This window comes from Geospiza fortis, unplaced genomic scaffold, assembly GCF_000277835.1.
Source record: "Geospiza fortis unplaced genomic scaffold, GeoFor_1.0 scaffold104, whole genome shotgun sequence".
In the NCBI taxonomy this organism is placed as follows: domain Eukaryota; kingdom Metazoa; phylum Chordata; class Aves; order Passeriformes; family Thraupidae; genus Geospiza; species Geospiza fortis.
Genome location: NW_005054325.1, coordinates 6,952,971 through 6,965,297, shown reverse-complemented (window position 1 = coordinate 6,965,297; position 12,327 = coordinate 6,952,971).

Below are 12,327 nucleotides of genomic sequence, written 5' to 3'. Positions count from 1 at the left end.
GCAGGAAAAGCATGTGAGGCATGTGCACTGGAGCCATGTGCACTGGAAAACTTTGCTGAGGGTTCAATTTTTTTTCTTTGTTCAGGTACCATACAAATGATTCAAATTTGAAGAACAGATCACTTTCCAGTCCTACCTGCTTCTTAGCAAAGCTGATCAATCCAGAAAAGCCACAATTTCCACTAAAGCCAGTTGTTTCCATGCATCTGGGCTGGGTGTGTAATCATTCTGAGACTGGGCTCGCAGGCAGATGTGGTCACAAAATCAGTGGATCCTGAGTACCATGCACTAGCCATCAAATCTCCATCTTGATTTTGCTGGAAAAGTGGAACCAGTACACATAACTATGTACAAAATTTTAAGGTAGAAGAGATTGATGGCACTTATAACTGGGATAGTGACTGGGCAAGAGGAAATCAAAGTTCTTTTTCCTGTATTCTTGGCCTTACACAAAGGTGAGTAATTCTACTTCTGTGCACCAAACAGGTGCTGTTCTAAAAATGTATACAACACAACTGTCCCCTTCTGGAAAGGGCATGGAAATTTGCTGAGGAGGACAGTATCTAAATGCTAAAGGAGATTATGATTATACAGCAATCTGAGGGCAGGACTTGAGCTGATGCCCTGGGAAACAAAAATGTGATTGGTCCCATATTTCAGATCAAAATGTTTGGATGGCTAAATAGCAAATACTTCAAGTGCCCACAAGTACCTTCAAATGAGCTGACATCTCAGAAGTTACAAAGGAAATAACCCCAGTAAAATTCAAGGAAGGACTACTTTACAGAGTCCAGCAATCCGGTGAAACTATCCTGGATAGCGCAAGGTAAAAATCAATTAAGTAGGCTGTTAATTACAAGGTACATGCTTAACTCCAGATACAAAATAATGACAATGGAGCAGTAAATATAGTCCATGTGTGGGCCCTGAGCAGCACCCAGGCCAGGTGAGCCACACTGTACCATGCCACAGTAGGTCTTCAGATAAATGTGGCTGCTAGTAGGAGACCAACCAGTCAAGTTTGTAGACAGTAGCTTTGCCTAAAAAGTGGAGCCTGTCAGAGGCAATTCTTGCCCCCTCAGTTCTCTGATCACAGAACATCATGAGTTGGGAGGGACACACAAGGACCATTAAGTCCAACTCCTGGCCCTGCACAGCACTGTGAAGGGCTGTGCACTGCAGTTCCCATGTATACGAAAGCTTTGCCATGGTCACTGAAGAACCAAAAGGGTTGGAAGCGCATTTCTATTGACCAGAGGGTGTTACTTGACATAGGCAAGGATGGAGGAGATGGTGGTGGTTGTTCTTCTGCTATGGATGGAAACACAGGGCTTGAGGGGATATACTCAAGAATGGGAGTTGTAAAGATGGGAGTCATCCTGGTGCTCCAATAATGGAAGTGATGGCTGGAAGGCTTGTACATAGCATGGCTCAATTTGTGCTTTCACCTGCATGTCTGCAGGCCTGCATCTGCATGTTGGAGCTAATGACCACAGTGAGCTCTGATTTACAGAGAACTGATACAGTTACTTGGCTCTTCCTAAGCTAAAAATGCAGGTTTTGCCTGAGCAAAGCTGTAATTTCTGTGTGCTGTGAAGACTGTGAGAGAACCCTAAGATACAGAGACCATATAAAGACACAGATACCTGCTTTCTATAGGCATTTCCTCTGGTTCATTCAAATTAACATTAGGAATTTTTTCTTGCCCATCCCTATCACTTATGTGTTTGACTAAAGTATACTGCAAAGTGAAATTATTTCATCCAACTGTGACTTAAAAATAATTAATCCCCCCAATATTTCATCACAGAGTTAATCTGAAATTTGTCTTCTAGAATCTCATTGTCTTACTGAGTATCATGGTGAGATTTTGATTTTCTTGTTAAAATATAGTTTCTAGTACCTACTATCAGTTTAACTTTCCACAGAATCACAGAATGGGTCAGGGTGGAAGGGACGTCAGAGGGGTCATCTGGGTCCAACTTTCCTGATCAAGCAGGGTCATCGTAAAGCACATGGCACAGGATTGCATCCAGACAGTTCTGGAGTCTCTCCAGTAAGGGACACCCCACAACCCCCTTGGGCAGCTACTTCCAGTGCTTGGTCACCTGCCCCCAGCCTGCACTGGTACCCAAGGTTATTCCTCCCCAGGTATAGGAGCCTGACTTCGCCTTTGTTGAACTTCAGACATTTCTTCTCTGTCCACGTCTCTTTTACAACTTTCTGTTCAGAAATCCTTTATTTCAGAGTACATTTTAATTGCAGTCTGAGGTTACCTGACAATTGTTGCTAGACTTGTCCTGGCACTGACACAAAGGCCCCACCTCTGGCTGAGGTACGAGACAAAATACAGTAATTCCTAATTCCATTGCAATAGGTTCATGTGAAAATGGTACTGCTGCCTTTTTGCAAGCTTTGGCAAAACATGAGCTATATGAGTAGGAAAATCTTGTCTTTTACCTCTTTTTTGGAATGATATAGTGGAAAGCTTCAGAAAGAGAGAGTGAGAGCACTATACTGTACTGCAAGGTCTGTAGATTTTCACAAGGAAAATCTATATTCACATGTTGGGGTGCCTAAAGTAATCTCAAAATTAATTAAAAAATGATAAATCAACTTGACTTCACCTAGCCTTTTGGCTGAAAGTGTATTTTGTGGCAGACAGGCAGCCTAGAGTCTCCATTTTTCAGGGTCTTTTCCTTTACTTCTAGTGAATACCTATTTTTCCTTCTCTGGGTCAATATTTGAGGTGTTACCTGCTGCCCACAAAAAAAGTTGATTTTGACTAACCCATCATCATAACTGGAACCTTAGTAGGGCATTCTCCTGGTTCTCAGAAAATCCAAAAATCTCTCTTCTGTCATGTTCCAAATTGTGATAAATAAAATGTAGCTATGTTGCATGGAAAACAGCAAGCACAGAAAATGATATTTTGTCTCTTTAGTGCAGTTTGACATATTATTTGTGCCATAGTATCTCAGACATTAAAACACCTTTTGGTTGCATTTTCAGGCTTTGAGCCTCACTGTGAGGGCAAAACACTCAAATTTAATTTTGAAGTTCAATTAGCGCTTTGAAAATAGCATCATAGAATAAGCTGAGGTGGAAGGGGGAACCAGGATCACTGGTTCCAGCTCCCGGCCCTGCCGTGGACAGCCCCAAGGATTGCAGCATGTGTATGAGAGCATTGTCCAAACAACACTGACCCCAAGTTTTAATGAAAAATAGCTCCACAGGTATTGTGCAACTTCATAGGATCATTGCAGCCTGTGAGACTGGCTATTTGTAACACAGTCAAAATACCTTCAAGTGCAATATGGGCCCTTCAAACCTACCCACCACTAACCTGTGGGTAGTTTTCATGCTTTTTGCATTGTGTGCTGGGTAGAAGACAGAGAAAGTTTAGGAAACGTCATTGCTTCATGCAATATCTTAATACACATCTACCACCCACTGTGCCTATCTAATGCACTATCTACCACTTAGCAGAGCCTGATATTGCACAATAACAAAATTTAACAGCAGTTTGGAAGAAGAAAAATAACTTTTCATCTTGTGAGTAGGCCTCAGTCTCTCCCCTCCCTCTGTCAGGCAGATCCACTTAAGCCCTCATTGCTCTGCCAGGTTTGAGGTGTTCATTTCTCGTTAATTTATACTTGTGATTCCTGGACTGATCCATTCTGATACGCTTTGCATCATCTCTGGAAAGCTAATTGTTTTCCCAAGTCACTTGTATTCCCTTGGATGTCAACTGATTTCAGCAGAATAGCATCTGCATGGCTGAAACAATGCTGTGTACAACTGGCAAAAACTAAATTAGGCCATGCAAATGAACCTTTGTGCAGTTGGGTTTATTGTTTATGCTTACAGTTGCCCTGATAAACCATAGGTGTCAGTTGTTCCAAAATTAAGCATAATACTTTGCTCCAGGTAGCAACTTGATGTAAAAAGGCTTGGCAGGTGATTAGTTAATAATATCATTTAATCTGCTTCAGTAATTCAAATATTGTCAGCAGCTGAAAAAGTGCCTATTCAAAGTAGCTGCTCTAAGGATGCTTAATATCTTGTGGACCGCCTTCGAGATCTACAGATGAAAGTCAGGTGGTATTACAATTATTATTGTTGTGTCATGAAATCTGGGTGTATACTACAACATATTTTCTATGAGTACTCATTTGAATCTGGACTTTAAACAGGCTGTTCTAGACAACTTGTATTTCTTTCAAGCTTGCTTTCAAAACTTTTGCTGATTGGTAAGTTTGCAGGGTATACATTTTGAGTCTGAATTCTGCAAGCATTTGCTTTGTAAGCCCAGTAGCGGAGGTGACTGGGTTGCATGGCCAGAGAACAGCAACAACATCACGCAAAGTGTGACAGAGCAGAGGAAGACTGGTCTTTACACAGTGATGAAGTAGCTAACAAACAGGGGTGTCACTTATCTGGTGAGCTTTCAGAAACAAAGCCAAGAGCCTCTCCTAGATTAAAGCTGGGCAACCTTTGCTTGCCAATATTTGTTCGACTGTCCCACTGATGAGCTGTGACTGTTGTCCTACCTGTAGCACAGCTCCTGTGAGTTGCCTCAGCTCCCCATTGTGCTTTGTGCTTTGCATGACTAGGAAAGAGGATCCCTGTCTGTTCAGTAAAGCATTTCTAGTCCTGCACATGCAAACAGGGTAAGACATCATAATTAGTCACATATTTCAAGTCTTTTGCTCTTTAGGGCAACAAAGTCTCCATGGAGAAACCACAAGGGCTTGGCTAGAGCCAAATAGCTGTGTTTACTGGATATACACAAACGTAGGAGGCTAGAAACCTGCACTGATGAGCTGGTTGGTTTCTGGCATCTTCAGCCACAAAGAACTGTGGAGAGTCCAACAGACCATTTAAAGGCAGAGCACATGAGTAAGAATGTTATGTATGGGGTTGTACTGGCGTTTTTGAAACTCTTAGCAGTAGGACACCAACATAATTTAGTCCCATTTTGAAGCTCCACTGTGTTTCCAGCATGATACAAAACAGGTACCTCATATGCACCCAGAGAGTCTGACACAGTTTCCACTAGAAATGGTTGCCCTGTTCTTATCCAATAATACAAGTCTGCCACAGAAAACCCTCACTGGTCCCTCTTGTACAAACTATTTGCCTTCCTTCTGTCATTTCTATTATTCTGACCTGAGCAACCAGAACAGCTCTAAATGGATAATGATACTGTGGGAAAACATTGCATTGGGTATGGATGGTTGTGTGCAGATGCCCCTTCGTGGCTGGATCCAGGAGTGGGTGAGCATTCAGCTCTGCTTTTAGGGTTATTCTTAATGTATGTACAACTGAATGTCATCTGTGTGTTGCAACAATTATGTACAGTAACAGAATACACACACTGAAATTGCAGCATGGGAATTGTTCTGGGTGCCCAAGCTATTTGGGAAGGCACTGCAGGCTGGGGAAGCTGGATCTGAGGTGATGGGGAGCAAGACCAAACCTCAGCAGAAGAACCACCTCAGTGGTGCTGCAGGTACAGGGTTACTTCCTCACCACTTCAAGTTGTCCCATGGGTCAAGTCAAGCCCTGACAATGAGACAGCACGTTCCAAGGCTGATGAATGTGTGGAGAAGACCATGAAAATACACAGGGTCCAACAACCCTGTGCAGTCTGGCCGAAGGGCAGTGCGAGGAAGAGGCTGGGTTTGCACTGAGCAATGATTCTCCAGGGAATGCTCTGGTTACCCACCGTGACATGTCTCCAATGATGGCTGGAGGGTGAAGTCATCTGTGGCCTATACCCCACCCTGAGAATTCCCCTGCCTCCTGGGCTCTTCGCTTTCTGTCCACAGAGGCTGTTGGAGCCTCCTAGTAATAAAAACTCAAGGTCTATCAAGTTGAAATGAGAAGAACAAAGCAGAGGATGCCTTAGTGCTTAGTCTCCTCCCCGTGGCTCTTCTGGGTTGTGGCTGACTGTGTGAAGGAGCCTCACTCTGTTCCAGGAAACTAAAAACTGTTTATGGGAGAGGAGAAAAAAATATGCCAGTAAAGGATTAAAGATTTAATAATCATAAAGGAAAATATGCTCTGTAATGAAGTATCAACACCAATTGACTCGTTTCTGCAGTTTTGACAATTGCCAGGTGTTCTGCAGTAGTGTGATCTGCACCTGCCTGTGTTGTTTCTGAAGCACCTAGGTGCTCTCCTCCCTACCAACCTGCCTCCTGCCTTGAAAATTCCCCCTGAGAAAGGTGGGAGTATTTCATGTTTGGTATGTTGTCATGGAACCAAAAACCCCTTTGGGCAGATAGTTGTCATATTTTCCTGTTTGTACAAGCACGGGAGTGCTCCTCAGCTGCTTTCACTAGGGATCTGGTGGACATCTGGGGCTGTGCAAGGGATGTGCATGGGCAGGAATCTGCATGGGGGTCCCCTCTGCCCACCTCACACTGGTACTCAGGGACTCGGCAAACCTGGATCTGGACCAGCTCTCCAAAGACCTGTGTGTGCCTGCTGTACCTTGGCCTGGTCTAAGCTCTGCCACAGGAAGTGTGACTCTTTCTCTGAGGCCAGTGTGTGTGCTGAGCTTCTGAGGGGAGCAGGCACACAGGCCTTGGTTTGAGGGTCTCTTCAACCACAGAGGGGTTGTGGTGGGAGTAGTGCCTTGCTGCTGGTGCTACAGCTGGTCTTTAAGAGTGACCGTGGCTTCAGTTTCAGGAGCGTATTTGTATTCCGAATGTCCTTCACATTCAGAAAATTAATCTTTCTGATTATACACAAGAGTCCTTTCTTTCTGGCACTGGTTTCTGCCTACCAGACTCTAAGCATTTTTGAGACTTTTCATAGGGTTTTCCCCCTTCTATCCCTGTTTCTGTTAAACTTCCCGTCAGCTCTGTTTGCCCTAAGGTGCTGAGGCATGGAAAAGAAAGAGTAAGGAAAGAAGCTGATGCTGAGTCTGGATTTGCTTGATTGCATAGCTATAGTAGTCCTGTCTTCTGGCAAATTTCCTTACATAACTTGTCTTTGCTCAGATATAATCTCCTGCTCCAGGGCTGATGCTTTCCCCAAGCACAGTACACCCCCTGTATTCCAGCACACTGACATCTATACATGCTGGTCTAGCAAAGACTGGAAGAAGAAACTGTTGTTCCTGGGACACTGTAGGTCACTGTTCCTAGAAGCTGAAGGTGAAGTCAGACAGCAGGGCAAAGCAAACATCATGCAACATCAGTGCAGGGGCTGTGTCCCTGTCTCTCTCCCTCCCAGCAATGCTACTTCATTCCTTCTCTGCTCCAGCTTTGGCACGTGCGTCTCTGCACAGGCTTACTCATCTTGCTAGACTGGCTGTGGGTTGTTTCCCCCACTCCTGGGGTTAGTTTCCTGCTGGTTCCCTGGCTTGAATTGGTTTATTGGCCTGCCAGCTGCACACCAGCGCCAAGAGGAGGTAGCAGGGAGGGGAGGTGGGCTGGGGTGCATCCCCCCCCCCCAGTCCCGTGGCGTCTGCAAGCCTCGGTATCGGCCCAGCCCTGCCATCTCACCACACCCTCAGACAGAAAAGCAAAGGACACTTCAGTTATTCCCAAGCTAGATGTCTGGAGAGATAACAACAATAGACAATAAGAGCTGTGTACCGCACACAAGCATTTTTGGCAGATAGCAGCAGTTCGGATATTGGTGTCTGAAGAGCAGTGCTAGGTCTGACTGCAATTGCAAACCCACCGACACAGAGGCATGCATACCTAAGTGCCTTTTCCCCCACCCTTTGCTTTCTGTTGCACTTTACCTTGATGGATAGGGAACTGTCTGAATTAATTGCATCCTATTATCATAAAGGTGGTTACTTCGTAACTACTGTAATTACCCTTTCGAAATATGCTTCTGAAAGATTGGCACATCTGTTACAATTACAGCTCCTTCCATCATTGCATTTCAAAAATACATGTGTATATATTCAAATTGGGGTTTGAAATCAGATTAATTGCTGTATTCTTGAGCCTTGGCCCTCTATTCAGAGAGATACATATGTTCTCAGAGATGTATTTTTAAGGAATAAACCTTCTTAGTAAAAACCCAGCTTAACCTTTTGCTCTCATCTTTCCTCCCTGAGCTGGACTGAGTCTAGACTTTCAGAGGTACAAGTTTAAGCAAGATTCAACTAAACTTCTCTAAGTGAATGTAGCAGTAAATGGGATTCTGGCTAACAGAGAACCTAAGTCTGCCTAGGTTTTTGGGGGCACAAAGATTACCAGAGAAGTAGTCAGTTCCTACAAAGATATGTGAACTGCAGTGACTTTTTTAGAGTCCATAAAAATTGGAGCATCCAATACTTTCATTGGCAAGTTCAAGGCTGGATGTTCTCTCTCTCTCTCTCTCTCTCTCTGTCCTTGGTTCAGGGAACATAATAAATCGGTAATCTTATTTCTATTCAGCCGGACATTTATTTTCAGTAGTGCCAAATGAAAAAAGACTTTACCCTGTGAAGGGTTCTAAGGTGTTTGAGAACATTATGATTTACAGTTTGGAGTCTCCTCTGTAATGAGCTGAGTTCACACTTGATTCCAAGGGGCATAAGTCCAAATTTGATTCTCATTTAATATTAACAGTTAAAGCTAAGTTCCAAAAACTTAAGCATGTGTGGGATGAACTTCCTTCACAATTTTCACAGACAGTAAAGTCTCCACAAGAGCTGGGTGTCTGCTCCTGGCCCAGCTGTGTGGCACAGGCCCTCTTTACAAGAATAATAGCTCTTTATAGCCTATTCCTGGCAATCAGCTGCCAGCTTGGAGAGTCACCTGGCCACCCTGCATGCAGTGTTTCTAGTGGGTTATGGGACAATAAAGTACAGCTTGTTATTAAAAGGCTAAAGTCATGATCTGATCTTTTTGAGAGCCTGCCCAAATTGTCCATAATCTTCTGTTTATCAACTATTGCTAAAGTTCATTTATTTATAACCATGACAAATAACCCCCATGTACATTCCTCCAGTGATTTATTGTGCAATTGTTTTGCATTCCTGAAACGTAAAACAAACCATCAAAGTAAGGCAAGATGCAAGATATTAATTTTTAAGAAACAAACAGAGGGGAATAATTCCTTGAAATGGACAATGCAAAACGTAAACCAGCTGCTCATACAGCACGATAAGATTTAAACTGAAAAGTTACAGTTCTGATGAGCTCTCCATGAGAAGTGCAAGCTGTTTCATTGTAGAATAGATAATGCTTATGCCACCTCATCACAATGTACTTAGGTCTCCAATAATTCATCATCCTGCCGTAAAGACTGGTCTGTTGCTGGGCAGCCTGGCTCTAGAGCCTGTGTCCCTCGCTGACCTGCAGTTGCAGAAAGTGACTCATGTACCCTGATCCAGTTTGCTTTAGGGAACAAGAGGGCTGGATCTGGTCTTTTGGGAGTAATATCAATGGTCCTGTCTATCTAATCTCTATTTCTCTGTCCTCTGCTCCTGTAACAGTATGTGCACCAGGGAGCTGAGTTGCAATAAGGATACCATAGGAAACACATGGATGTACTCCTACCTCCCAAGGTCTTGGGAGACACGTAAGACTGGGCTTGCCCAAAGTGTGTCTAGTGTGCAAGGAAGTGGTGTTTTCTTTACTGGCTCTGCTCATCTCGTTTGTCACAAATAGACTCACAAGACAAGGGAAAGCCCTCAGGCTTTTGCATTTAAGCAAGTGCATTGCACACACCCAGTAGCCCATGGTCCACCAGTGCCCTGCACTGACAGATTAGTCTAAGACAGGATTGGGACTTTCTCCACAAGTATTAATTTTGAGAAACTTTGAATTAGGGTGACTCTCTCAGTCAGACCTACGTTTTTTGACCAATATTCCATATGGATCTACATCAGATGTTATATGGGCTGCATGGTTATGTGGTGTCCTGGGTAAGCCAGGTCCTGACCACAGGGAGAAGTGAGCAAGCAGGTGGTACTGATTGTACCATTGGTTTGCTCAGCTTCACCAGGCTGCAGCAGAGCACAGGCACACTGGGAAACCTGCTGGGGTTTTTGAGATCTACCTGTGAGCTCCTGGGTTTGTGGCTACTTTGCATCAGGCTCTAAATGAACTTTTTGTTGTACTGTCAGGTGCCTTCTCTGAGAAGTTCACCAAGCAGTTTTACCCTTGAGTGGCCCTTTTCTGAAGTGTCTAATTTGTTTGATTTGCAGGACCTTAGTTAGTCTTGTAACCTATGCTCCTCTGTCAGGCTGGTGGAGATTGGTCAGAAGCCACAAGTGGAGGACACACCTAAGTCTCTGCTGGCAAATACAGTTACACACCCAAATGAAAATGCACGTGAACAGGCACATTGTGAACACAGACAGGTATTTTCCTAGAAGTCAGGCAAAAACCCTGTTGTCATTCTTTGCCCACCCTTGCTATTGCAAGCAGAGCCAGTCCCTCAGGGTTCAGGAAGCCTCTAGTGAAAGTGTCCCTGAGTAAAACAAATTAAATGGCTGGCTAACATTAGTGTAATCAAGCTTCATCTCAGCAAGAGTTGAAACAATGTACAGAGCTCTAACATTACTGGAATCTGTGAAACGAGCATGCTGTTTCTTGGTCATTTTGTTCTGGTTAATACCAATTGTTTAGAAAAGAAAATTCTTCTCAAAAAGGAAATCAAGAGCATTTCTCCATCCCTACCGTTGCTGCAATAACAGGAAGCAAAATTCACATATACAGAGCTTGGCAGATAAGAGCTGAATGGCAGCTTGTTTTTTATAGCTGGTGGCAAGGAATCCAAAAGAAAATAAAATCTCTTGCCCTTCTAATTCACAGTGAACTGAGCTATGAGTCTTCTGGGACTCGTGCAGACAGCAGGGTGGATTTACCTAGGGATGAGAGCTGCAGGAGACCTCTCTGGCAAGACTGGCAAGACAGCTCTGAGACAAACAGCTCATGATCATGGTTGGCAGCTGGTAGCAGCACCCGCATAGGGTGACCTAGGCACTCACAGAGGGAAGGCAAGAATGGATCTGAGCAGCTGCATGTACCTCACCCAGGGGCTCCTCCAGCTTATTATCTCTTGCTTTTCTGACATAATGTCACAAAATGAGAGGAGGGGAATTTTTATCTGACCGGCTGCAGGAAAAGTTGCAATCCTACTAGCCTGTCTGCTCGTTGCCTTGGCAGGAAGGTCAGCCAAGGAGGTCTTCTATCCTCATATGGCAAAACCCAGCAGCACCTCCATCTCTGCAACTGACAACCCACAGCTGACCTCAGCTGAGAGATGAAGGTTTTTGCAGGAGCAGTGCAGGGAGTAGCTGAGGGTGATGCTGTAGTTTGGGTTTTTGGGACAAATGCAGAAGCTGCATGGTTCTACCAATGCTGTCAGCAGCAAAGTAATTAATAGACTTACATGTCTTTGGGGAGGTTCACAGTACGTTATCCCTATTAGGAGACTCACACCTCTCAGGTGGTTTCAGGCTATCTGCAGAGTCAGGACAAAGGTGCTCTGTTCATGGTTTATATGTATAAAATTTGGATGAGAAAAATTAGTGTTTAAGATGTTAGAGCCACATTTTGACAGTACACCAATATTTTGTTCCACAACTCTCCCTCTCAGGGACTGCACAATGGCTGGCAGTTCTCCTTCAGGCTGCTGTGTCTTGTCGCTTTCTTACATTTTCCATCTCATTCCTTAAGTTTATCTACAATTGTTCCACATTCCCATTCTCAGAGCCTGGAATATTACCAGTGGATTTCATTTAATCCTTTCTTTTCACCTAGTCTGAGGGTGAATCCAGGTTTCTGACAGCACATTATTGTCAGCTGATGCTGGCACCACTGAAGTACACACGTCTGAGTCAGGGCTTGCTTGCTGGCTGGTACCATTTTCTCTATGTCTGTGATATCATGTCAGTGAAAGAAATGCAAGATTACATCTTTAGCAGTAAAAACCAAAGTGTTTTAAACAACTGCAATGCACTCTGACCACTGTGCCTTCTGAGGCTGTAATAGTGGAGGGATCCTTGAATGAGGCCTCTGCAAATAGAGACCTGTAGGAACTCAGGGTTCCTGCCCAAAAGGATTTACTATTTAAGAAATAATGTACTTCTATAATGTATGTGTCTCACCCAAAGGTCCAATCACACAAGACATTTTAAAGGCTGAAATTAAGCCTGATGGGGCAGCCTTATTAAATGATTAGTCTGTTGCTGCCTTTAGGCTGGGCTGCATTGCAGACATGTTTGCTGGCTTAAGTGCTTTGAACCGGTTTGCCTGTCTTGACACAGCAGAAAAAGCCTACTGTTTTTTTTCAGGGGGTGGTGGGATACTTTGAATAACATCCATTGAGCTGGGATTCCTGTCCATATGAATTACACAG